Here is an 11,649-nt window from a genome sequence, read left to right as displayed (position 1 = left end):
GTATACGAAATAAGATAGGTGAACTTGCAGCGTGGGTTGGTACCTGGGATTTCGATGTTGTGGCTATTACGGAGACATGGGTAGAACAGGGACAGGAATGGCTGTTGCAGGTTCCAGGGTTTAAATGTTTTAGTAGCGTCAGAGGTAGGGGTAAAAGAGGGGGAGGTGTGGCATTGCTTGTCAAAGATTGTATTACAGCAGTGGAAAGGACGATGGATGAAGACTCGCCATCTGAGGTAGTTTGGGCTGAGGTTAGGAATAGGAAAGGTGAGGTCACCCTGTTAGGAGTTTTTTACAGGCCTCCTAATGGTCCTAGAAACGTAGAAGAAAGGATTGCGAGGATGATTCAGGAGAAGAGTGAAAGTAATAGGGTGGTTGTTATGGGGGACTTTAACTTTCCTGATATTGATTTGGAAAGCTATAGCTCTAGTTCGTTAGATGGGTCGGTGTTTGTCCAATGTGTGCAGGAGGGTTTCCTGACACAATATGTAGATAGGCCAACAAGAGGTGAGGCCATACTGGATTTGGTTCTGGGTAACGAACCAGGCCAGGTGTTAGAATTAGAGGTAGGTGAGCACTTTGGGGACAGTGACCACAATTCGGTGACTTTTACTCTAGTGATGGAGAGGGATCAGTGTGCACTGCAGGGCAAGAGTTATAGCTGGGGGCAGGGAAATTATGATGCGGTGAGGCATGACTTAGGATGCGTGGCTTGGAAAAGTAGGCTTCAAGGCAAGGGCGTAATTGATATGTGGAGCTTGTTCAAGGAGCAACTATTGAGTGTCCTTGATAAGTATATACCCGTCAGGCAGGGAGGAAAGGGTCGTGTGAGGAAGCCGTGGTTTAATAAGGAATTGGAATTCCTTGTTAAATGGAAGAGTGCGGCCTTTGTAAAGATGAGGCGTGAAGGTTCAATTGGGGCGATTGAGAGTTATAAGGTAGCCAGGAATGACCTGAAGAGAGAGCTAAGAGCAGCAAGGAGAGGACATGAAAGGTCCTTAGTTGGTAGGATTAGGGAAAACCCTAAGGCTTTCTATAGGTAGGTCAGGAATAAAAGAATGACTAAGGTAGGAATAGGTCCAGTCAAGGATAGTAGTAGGAAGTTGCGTGTGGAGGTTGAAGAGATTGGGGAGACACTGAATGAATACTTTTCGTCAGTATTCACTCAGGAACAGGACATTGTTGCCGATGTGAATACTGAGTCACAATTAAGTAGAATGAATGGCTTTGAGGTATGTAGGGAAGAGGTGTTGGAAATTCTGGAAAGGGTGAAAATACATAAGTCCCCTGGGCCTGATGGCATTTATCCTAGGATTCTCTGGGAAGCAAGGGAGGAGATTGCAGAGCCATTGGCCTTGCTTTTTATGTCCTCGTTGTCTACAGGAGTAATGACAGAAGACTGGAGGCTAGCAAATGTGGTTCCCTTGTTCAAGAAGGGGAGTAGGGATAACCCTAGTAACTAAAGGCCGGTGAGTCTCACTTCTGTTGTGGGCAAAGTCTTAGAGAGAATTGTAAAGGATAGGATTTATGAACATCTGGATAGGAATAATGTGATCAAGGATAGTCCGCATGGTTTTGTGAAGGGCAGGTCGTGCCTCACAAACCTTATTGAATTCTTTGAGAAGGTGACTAAGGAGGTGGACGAGGGGAAAGTGGTAGATGTGGTGTATATGGATTTTAGTAAGGCGTTTGATAAGGTTCCCCATGGTAGGCTACTTCAAAAAATACAGAGGTATGGCATTGAGGGTGAGTTGGAGGTATGGATTAGGAATTGGCTGGCTGGAAAAAGACAGAGGGTAATAGTTGATGGTAACTAGCAGTGTTCCGCAAGGATCTGTTTTGGGACCATTGCTGTTTGTCATTTTTATAAATGGCCTGGAGGAGGGGCTAGAAGGTTGGGTGAGCAAGTTTGCGGATGATACGAAAGTTGGAGGAATTGTTGACAGTGAGGAAGGATGTGGCAGGTTACAGCGGGATATAGATAAGCTGCAGAACTGGGCAGAAAGGTGGCAAATGGAGTTCAATGCAGCTAAGTGTGAGGTGATTCACTTTGGTAAGAGTAACAAAAAGATGGAGTACTGGGCTAATGGGCGGATATTTGGTAGTGTGGATGAGCAGAGGGATCTTGGTGTCCATGTACACAGATCTTTGAAAGTTGCGACCCAGGTAAATAGTGCGGTGAAGAAAGCATATGGCGTAAAGGCTTTTATTGGTAGAGGAATTGAGTTCCGGAGTCCTGAGATCATGTTGCAGTTGTATAAGACTCTGGTGCGGCCGCATCTGGAGTATTGTGTGCAGTTTTGATCGCCATACTATAGGAAGGATGTGGAGGCACTGGAACGGGTGCAGAGGAGGTTTACCAGGATGTTGCCTGGTATGGTAGGAAGATCGTATGAGGAAAGGCTGAGGCACTTGGGGTTGTTTTCATTGGAGAAAAGAAGGTTTAGGGGTGACTTGATAGAGGTGTACAAGATGATTAGGGGTTTAGATAGGGTTGACCATGAGAACCTTTTTCCATGTATGGAGTCAGCTATTACGAGGGGGCATAGCTTTAAATTAAGGGGTGGTAGGTATAGGACAGATGTTAGGGGTAGGTTCTTTATTCAGCGAGTCGTGAGTTCATGGAATGCCCTGCCAGTAGAAGTGGTGGACTCTCCCTCTTTATGGGCATTTAAGCGGGCATTGGATAGGCATATGGAGGATAGTGGGCTAGTGTAGGTTAGGTGGGCTTGGATCGGCGCAACATCGAGGGCCAAAGGGCTTGTATTGCGCTGTATTCTTCTATGTTCTATGTTCTATGTTCTATGTTCTATGACTCTAATCTCCATCATCTGCAGTCTCACTTTCGCCATTGGATCTGAAATGTTGACTCTGATTTCTGTACTTTCTTTAACTGTTTACCTATCCAGTTTCCAGCCAAATAAGATTAATATTGACACTTCCTTTCAAATGAAGTGACTGGGCAGCACTCCTATTACATTTCTTTTAACATCCTGTTTGTATTATTCCTCTCACATATAATGACTTTCTATACTTTGAACTCTTCAGAAACATTTATCTGCAGATCTTAGGTGTTAGTTGTCTTAGTCAACTTTTTTTTTAAATTTGCTCAGGTAATTAAGAAATATCAAGATGTAATTTTATCTTGAAGCTGAATAAATCAATGCAGGGCCAAATGGACGATTTGCAGGAATATTTTCATTGGAGGCAATCTATTTGAATTCAATTTGCTCTTTAGCCTATGATTCCATTTCAGACCATCATTTTGATTAACTGTAGTGCACACAATAAGGCAGTTTCAAAGATTTCAGTTTTATGCATCACAGTAAAACTAAAATTAGAAATGTACAAAGGAGTTCAATGACATTTAACATCAAGTTAAATAACTGATGTCCAGAGGAACCTCAAATATCCGAAAGACATGGGCAGGCAGTTTTCCATTCATTTTATCGAATTCCGGATAATCAAATGCCAGCTAACATAATCTAGCCGAGCATCAGAACCTTGCAATCTTGCTGGATAACCTGAAATTCGGATAATTGAATGCCGGATAATCGAGGTTCCTCTGTATATTTAATGAGATTTCACCCACAAATACTGGTGCATTGTACAGCTCAGTGTGAGTTTATAGAATGTATTTGATTCTCATTCAAGGAAGCAATTTATGCAACTAAGCATCAATTGTTATTCCATGATATTAATGCTGTTGTTATGTATCTGGAGGCCACAGAAGAGTAAAGCACAGTGAACAAACTTCCTGACTGATTCTAGACAGAGTGCACTACCTTACATAATTGAGATCAAAGACAAAATAGAAATTGCTGGAAAAGCTCAGCAGGTCTGGCAGCATCTGTGTAGAGAAATCAGAGTTCTCATTTCAGGTCATGTGACCCTTCCCCAGAAAAAAGTTCTGAAGAAGGGTCATTCGACCAGAAACAATAACTCCGATTTCTCTGCGCAAATGCTGCCAGACCTGCTCAGCTTTTCCAACAACTTCTATTTTTGTCTCTTTTTATTGAGATCAAAGTTTCTTTTTGACAGTTGAAAGTAGGCTCTTTATATCTCATGAGTATCTTAAATATCCCAGAGCAATTAGGCACAACTTGTAGTGTCTATTCAAGATGATCATCCAACAGAACTTGGTTCAGTTCTAAAACATTACCTTTTCTCTGTGAAGTATATGTATCTTGTTACCTGGCTAACATTATAGTAGGCTTGTGTATTACTGAAAAATGCTTGCCTTGTCAAAGCCTTTAGTCTTGCATTTATCAGGATAATTCAGAAGGAACAATGATGTTAATGCAAAACAACATTTGTATGATATGAGATGAGAGTACTGATTTGTTAGCAAGTGAAATCTGATTGGCAGGAGTATTGCCATAGAAATGTACTAGTTAGATGATGACTGACAATTTTAACTACCAAGCTCTGTTTAAATTTTAAAGACAGATGACTGACTGGTCAAGACATTGCCTTGAGAAATGTACCAGAGAATGTCTACCACCTACATTGCTGAGTTGAAACAGGTGCAATGTATAATACATAAACACAAGCATTAGAAACTGAAGAAGTGTATGAAGCCTTCAGACAGATTGTTCTATGAGAAGAATGTAAAAAATCATTACATTCTATAATAAGAACCCATGTTGAGGACCAAAAGGGTTTCAATTGGTAGACAGGCAGCAATAATGTTTGGCAATTATGAGCTGATCCAAAAATCTAAACATTTTTTCCATCACCCTCATAATTCAAAAAGGGATAAGAAATGGGAGAGTGAAAAGAAGGCAAGTAACTAGGATAAAGAATGGATAGCTAGGAATGACCCAAGGTCTCCTCCTTAGATCAGAATGAACTACTTTTTAGTATCTGTCTCATCCTTGGACACATTGTGGGCGGCACGGTGGCACAGTGGTTAGCACTGCTGCTTCACAGCGCCTGAGACCCGGGTTCAATTCCCGCCTCAGGCGACTGACTGTGTGGAGTTTGCACGTTCTCCCCGTGTCTGCGTGGGTTTCCTCCGGGTGCTCCGGTTTCCTCCCACAGTCCAAAAGATGTGCAGAGTCAGGTGAATTGGCCATGCTAAATTGCCCGTAGTGTTAGGTAAGGGGTAAATGTAGGGGTATGGGTGGGTTTCGCTTCGGCGGGTCGGTGTGGACTTGTTTCCACACTGTAATCTAATCTAATCTAATCTAATCAAAAACATGCATCTCCATCAAGGATGGGCACCTCCGCATCTCACTCTACCGCAAACCCACGGATAACCTCACAATGCTACACTTCTCCAACTTCCACCCGAAGCATATTAAAACTGCCATCCCCTATGGACAAGCCCTACGCATACATAGGATCTGTTCAGATGAGGAGGAACGTGACAGGCACTTGGAAGTACTGAAGGATGCCCTCATAAGAACGGGGTACGATGCTCAACTCATCGACCATCAGTTCCAACGTGCCACAGTGAGAAACCGTAATGACCTGCTCAGGAGACAGACACATGCTGCAACCAACAGGGTACCCTTCGTTGTCCAGTACTTCTCAGGAGCTGAAAAACTATGCCATGTTCTTCACAGCCTGTAATACATTATCAACGAGGATGAGCACCTCACCAAGACCTTCCCTATGGCTCCACTTCTCACCTTTAAACAACCACCAAACCTCAAACAGATCATTGTTTGCAGCAAACTGCCTGGCTTTCAGAACAACACCATACAAACTTGTCACGGTGGATGCTGCAAGATGTGTCAGAGTGAAGACACGGATTCCACTGTTACACATGGGGACACTACCTACCATGTACATGATAGGTGCTCATGTGATTCAGCCAATGTTGTCTATCTCATACGCTGCAGGCAAGGATGCCCCAAAGCATGGTACATAGGTGAGACTGAGCAGAGGCTACAGCAATGGATGAATGGTCACTGCACAACAATCACCAGGTAGGAGTGTTCCTTCCCAGTCGGGGAACACTTCAGCAGTCTGGGACATTTGGCCTTGGTCTTTCGGGTAATCGTCCTCCAAGGCGGACTTCGGGACAGGCAACAACACAAAGTGGCCAGGCAGAGACTGATAGCCAATTTCGGTACCCATGAGGATGGCATCAACCGGGACCTTGGGTTCAGGTTACATGACAGATGACCCCATTGCACGACACACACACACACACACACGCATACACACATACACACACATACTCCTTTAGACTCATATACTCATGCAGACCCTTTCTCATACATAAGCTCTCTCTCATACACTCACACCCACACACGCACCCTCTCACAGGCTTATACCCTTTCACACTCACGCACATACACATACACACACTCTCTCACAGATAATCACAATCTCTCACACATGCACACACACCCACATAAGTTTGTGGGGCGATTTTGTACTTGCAGAATTACATTTTATTTTGCTGAAAAACTGCATGAATCCATGCAAGGTTCTGTGAGTCCCTTTTTTTCAGAAATAGAATCAGTCTAAACATTGGGACACAGACAGACAGACTTTAACCTTACACCTTCAATGCATTATCTGAGCTGACATGGCACGTATTGTCAAAGTTCACTTGAGAATGTAACTCTTGAAAAAGTCTGGGATTTACATATGAAAGAACTGAAATCAACATGGTCACTCTAAAAGATGAGAGACTTAACAAACAATCCAGGTCTTTTTCAATATATAATTTCAGTTGCACCATACAGAAAGCTTTTGCTATAAATTCTGTGTCTTACGATCTTATAATCCACTACCACCCGATGAAGGAGCAGCACTCCAAAAGCTAGTGCTTCCAACTAAACCTGTTGGACTATAACCTGGTGTTATGTGATTTTTAACTGAGATCAGAAGCAAAGTGCTGAGGATTGAGGTAAAAATCAGAAGCCGATGTTATAAGGTGAGACACATTTCTTCAGAATGTTGTGAACAAAACCCATGGGACTTAATGGAATTCATAAGAATAAGTCTGAAAAGGGAACAGCAAAGGAATATATCATGAAATTCTGAATTAATTATAGAAATATAAGTGCAGTCACAAAAACAGATTCATATCCAATTTTGCAAGTAAAGGATTGTATTGATAGGTTAGCAGTGCCTCATTTCTTTCTACGCTGATCTATTGAAGAGGTACTGATATGTGTTATTGACCTTGATGGCTAATGAAATATGTGCTTTTGCTCATCAAGTGGGTTATGATAGTATCAAGTTATGCCTTGAGGTTAAAGAAAGCCCCAGTCGCAGCTGAGGTCCATAACTGTGTATTCAGATGTTGTCATAATATATAATAACACATAAGAAGAGCATGTGAGACAATTAGATGACAGGTTTGAATAGTTACATTGGCTGTTTTACTAATAAATGAATTCGTTAAAGCAAGTGTAACAACCGAGCACATATCAGAAGATACATATTACAAAGGACAGTGAAAGAGTAGGCTCAAATGGAATTCCCAGTTCATAAAATTAAACAGTAAATTTATTTATTTATTCACTCATGAGCATTGCTAACTGGCTAGCATTTATTCCCTGTTCCTAACTGCCCTTGAGAAGGTGGTGTTGAGCAGCGTTCTTGAGTTACTGCCATCCATGTGGTATATGTTGAGCCAAAATGCCCTTAAAGAGGGAATTCCAATATTTAGACCATAAGACCATAAGACATAGAAGTGGAAGCAAGGCCATTCGGCCCATTTTAACCCTACTACAAATCCACTTGCAAGGATGCCTGCCTTGAAGAAGTTTTCCTCCTCTCTCTACAAGAATCTCAGGGAGTCCCTCTCCCACTCCAACTCCCAGGTCATTTCCTCTGCCCTGAAGCTCTTCAACCATGTCGTGAAACAAACTCGCTACCACAGCCACATTTGCTTCCTCAGTGCCTGCCTCCGTAGCCAACTCATCCCACTGGGACTCCGGAACACCTTTAAACCAGCAGAGTTCGGACCCAAATAGGACAAACAGTACAGACTACAGATTCAAAAACACCAGCAACAGTTCTCCTTCAAGATCCTCCGCTCCACGCTTGCAGCAATGCGCCGGCACCTAACCTCTCTACAGTCAGCCCTGCCTCAGCTGAGGGCCACACTCTCTCAGAATTGCAAAGGACCCACTCTGTACTACATCCTCAGGAGAATTCATACTCTCAACAAACAGTATTTCAATTCCATCTCAAACATCAAAAACTGTAAGTACAACAAACTTTTATCCACCCACCTCATAACCAGCGCTCCTCAAACATTCCAGAAGATTCCTCTGGCCTCGGAATCTATTCCGCCATTAGCCATGCGGCTGATGCAGCTGCCACCCCCACGCTGATTGATGATGTCACTCCCACCCCCATCATGGCCACTCCCACAACCACTTCCACCCCTCACAATTCCTCATGCATCACACGTGACATCACTTCCGCCCCTCACATTATTGCTGATGCCACATGCTCAGTGACTTCCGCCACCACTACTGCCATTGTCACCACCACTTCCGTCCCCACCAGCGGCACTCACCTGCATTCTACTGACATGCCCCCCACAGACCCCACTGTCACTATCCCCACCCCCCAGAACCCCGAGGGGAACACTACCCCTGCTCATGACTCCACCCCCATTCCCCCCACCATCACACCCACTCCAGTTACAGGTTCCGCCCCCACTCCCAGCTCCACACCCACACCAGATCCCAGCTCCCAGCCCTGCCGAGTTTTCACCATCCCTCCAGACCTCCCCCTCACTGAGGACGAACGATCAGTCTTCAGCAAAGGACTCACCTTCATCCCCCTCCGTCCACGCATCAATGAATTTAATACACGCCGTGACGTCGAACAATTCTTCCGTCGCCTCCGCCTCCGAGCTTACTTTCACAATCAGGACTCCCGCCCACCTTCCAAGGACCCCTTTGCCCACCTCCAACACACTGCATCCACCTGGACACCCCGCGCTGGCCTATTACCTGACCTCGACCTCTTCATTTCCAACTGCCGCCGGGACATTAACCGCCTCAACCTGTCCACCTCCCTCCCCCACTCCAACCTCTCACCCTCACAACGCGCATCCCTCCTATCCCTCTGCTCCAATCCCAACCTCACCATCAAGCCAGCGGATAAAGGGAGCGCAGTGGTAGTCTGGCGCACTGACCTCTACACCGCTGAAGCCAAACGTCAACTCGAGGACACCTCTTCCTACTGCCCCCTCGACCATGAACCCACCCCCCATCACCAAACCATCATCTCCCAGACCATACAGAACCTCATCACCTCAGGAGATCTCCCACCCACAGCTTCCAATCTCATAGTCCGGGAACCCCGCACTGCCCGGTTCTACCTCCTTCCCAAGATCCACAAGCCTGACCACACTGGCCGACCCATTGTGTCAGCATGCTCCTGCCCCACTGAACTCATCTTTACCTACCTCGACACTGTCCTATCCCCCCTAGTCCAGGAACTCCCCACATATGTTCAAGGCACCACCCACGCCCTCCTCCTCCTCCAAGACTTCCGTTTCCCCGGCTCCCAACACCTCATCATCATGGATATCCAATCCCTCTACACCTCCATCCGCCATGACCAGGGCCTCCAAGCCCTCCGTTTTTTCCTCTCCAGACATCCCCAACAGTACCCTTCCACCGACGCTCTCATTCATTTGGCTGAACTGGTCCTCACCCTTAACAGTTTCTCCTTTGAATCCTCCCACTTCCTCCAGACCAAAGGGGTAGCCATGGGCACACGTATGGGCACCAGCTACGCCTGTCTCTTTGTTGGCTACATAGAACAGTCGATCTTCCGTAATTACGCCAGCACCACTCCCCACCTCTTCCTCCGCTACATTGATGACTGCATTGGCGCCACCTCATGCTCCCGCGAGGAGGTTGAGCAATTCATCAACTTCACCAACACATTCTACCCTGACCTTAAATTTACCTGGACCATCTCTGACACCTCCCTTCCCTTCCTGGACCTCTCCATCTCCATTAATGACAACCGACTTGACACTGACATTTTTTACAAACCCACCGACTCCCACAGCTACCTGGATTACACCTCTTCCCATCCTACCTCTTGCAAAAATGCCATCCCGTATTCCCAATTCCTCCGCCTCCACCGGATCTGCTCCCTGGAGGACCAGTTCCACCACAGAACACACCAGATGGCCTCCTTCTTTAGAGACCGCAACTTCCCTTCCCACGTGGTTAAAGATGCCCTCCAACGCATCTCGTCTACATCCTGCACCTCCGCCCTCAGACCCCACCCTCCAACCGTAACAAGGACAGAACGCCCCTGGTGCTCACCTTCCACCCTACCAAACTTCGCATAAACCAAATCATCCGCCGACATTTCCACCACCTCCAAACAGACCCCACCACCAGGGATATATTTCCCTCCCCACCCCTTTCCGCCTTCCGCAAAGACTGTTCCCTCCGTGACTTCCTGGTCAGGTCTACGCCCCCCTACAACCCACCCTCCCATCCTGGCACCTTCCCCTGCCACCGCAGGAACTGTAAAACCTGCGCCCACACCTCCTCCCTCACCTCTATCCAAGGCTCTATAGGAGCCTTCCATATCCATCAAAGTTTTACTTGCACATCCACGAATATCATTTATTGTATCCGTTGCTCCCAATGCGGTCTCCTCTACATTGGGGAGACTAGGCGCCTCCTTGCAGAGCGCTTTAGGGAACATCTCCGGGACACCCGCACCAATCAACCCCACCGCCCCGTGGCCCAACATTTCAACTCCCCCTCCTACTCTGCCGAGGACATGGAGGTCCTGGGCCTCCTTCACCGCCGCTCCCTCACCACCAGACACCTGGAGGAAGAACGCCTCATCTTCCGCCTCGGAACACTTCAACCCCAGGGCGTCAATGTGGACTTCAACAGTTTCCTCATTTCCCCTTCCCCCACCTTACCCTCGTTCTAAGCTTCCAGCTTAGCACTGTCCCCATGACTTGTCCGGACTTGTCCTACCTGCCTATCTCCTTTTCCACCTATCCACTCCACCCTCTTCTCCCTGACCTATCACCTTCATCCCCTCTCCCACTCACCTATTGTACTCTATGCTACTTTCTCCATACCCCCACCCTCCTCTAGCTTATCTCTCCACGCTCCAGGCTCACTGCCTTTATACCTGATGAAGGGCTTTTGCCCGAAACGTCGATTTCGAAGCTCCTTGGATGCTGCCTGAACTGCTGTGCTCTTCCAGCACCACGAATCCATTCAGCCCTTCGAGTCCACTCTGCCATTTAATCATGGCTGATGAGTGTTTCAATTCCACTTACCCGCACTCTCCCCATAGCCCTTATTTCCTTCAGATTTGACCCAGCAACAGTGAAGGAATGGTGATATATTTCCAAGTCAGTCAGAATGTGTAGGAGATTTGTGCCTAATTTCAAAACAATAGCTGTACCTTTAACAAATGTTTGAAAGAAACAGCATAATTCTAAGCAGTTATTTTAGAGACTGAAAGTAATCCTAATAAATGAACCTTTATTGGTTCCCCTGATTTTTTTCCAGAGCTTCCAAAGTGGCAATTGATGCTCGTGATTTGGGGTAGATGTAGCCTTGTTAGATGATGAGTCAGGAACTCAGAAACTGTTGGGCTACTTCTCTTAGAAACTAAATTGTATCAAAGGAAATACACAATCATAGAAAAGTGTCTTAGTATTATTAT

The sequence above is a fragment of the Chiloscyllium plagiosum genome, unplaced genomic scaffold (assembly GCF_037043375.1).
Source record: "Chiloscyllium plagiosum isolate Xiang-an unplaced genomic scaffold, Cpla_swu_hap1 HiC_scaffold_8, whole genome shotgun sequence".
NCBI lineage: Eukaryota > Metazoa > Chordata > Chondrichthyes > Orectolobiformes > Hemiscylliidae > Chiloscyllium > Chiloscyllium plagiosum.
This window is presented reverse-complemented; position numbering follows the sequence as displayed.